Source organism: Crocuta crocuta, unplaced genomic scaffold, assembly GCF_008692635.1.
Source record: "Crocuta crocuta isolate KB4526 unplaced genomic scaffold, BGI_CrCroc_1.0 scaffold7131, whole genome shotgun sequence".
Classification (NCBI taxonomy): domain Eukaryota; kingdom Metazoa; phylum Chordata; class Mammalia; order Carnivora; family Hyaenidae; genus Crocuta; species Crocuta crocuta.
In genome coordinates, this window is record NW_027534858.1 from 1 (window position 1) to 832 (window position 832).

At 53.7% G+C, this 832-nt stretch overlaps 1 long non-coding RNA gene across 1 annotated transcript; it reads right to left on the reverse strand.

The window, feature by feature from the left end:
• Positions 1 to 80: 80 nt before the first annotated feature.
• LOC144218564 (uncharacterized) lies at positions 81 to 797 on the reverse strand. Its single transcript, XR_013331196.1, has 3 exons — positions 654 to 797; positions 296 to 485; positions 81 to 144 (listed from the first exon to the last, which is right to left on the reverse strand). It is a non-coding gene; the product is annotated as an uncharacterized LOC144218564 (long non-coding RNA).
• Between the last annotated feature and the right edge of the window lie 35 nt (positions 798 to 832).

Below are 832 nucleotides of genomic sequence, written 5' to 3' on the forward strand. Positions count from 1 at the left end.
ACTAATTGGTTTCTGGGCCAGTTGACCGGGGACAGGGAAGGCTGGTGCGGAGCTAGGGAGGAGAGCCCAGCCCGGCTCCGGGCACTGTGGCTGCCACGGCTGTCCTGTGGACTTCTGATCCTGTCCAGGCTGGGATCCAGGAAGCTAGAGAAGGCAGGGAGAGATTGAGGAGGCTCCACACGGTGTCTGGGACTCCCGGGCTGTCCCTCCTAAAGGCCATAGGAGCTCTCTGAGCAACAGGAGGAGGAAGTACTGTGGTTGTAAAGGTATCAGCAGACAAGTACGGTGCCCTCACCTGATTAGTATTTCTTCTATCGTCTGGAACTTGTCCTGGTCACTCGGGAGACTCAGGCAGAGGGGAATCCTCGGGGCTCAGGCCAACACCGAGCTTTGCCCTCTAGGCTGGCTCCAAACCTCAGACCCAAGGGTCTTTTCCTTAGCAAAGTGAGGAAGGCAATTTGCAGCAACTGGTGTCTAGGTCCCAGCTGCAGAGAAGGCAGGAGCCATTAAGGAACAGGCCTGTGGTCTCCCATGAGGATAAACCAATTCAATCCCCCGCCCCGCCTCCCCCAAGCCAACAGAGTGTCTTTCTCCTCTCAAGTCTTCTTGTAACACCTGCTTAATAACAGTAATAATATTTATCAACCGCATACCAAGTATTTTGTGTACATCAACGCATTTAATCCTTGCCGTAGTCCGGGACGGTAGGTGTTGTTATCTGAACTTCACAGATTAGGAAATTTAGGCTCAAGTTCACTCACCGAGGAAAGGGCAGAAACAGGATTGAAATGTCAGGTTCTGTGGCTACAACCCCACCCCCACCCCCACCGCC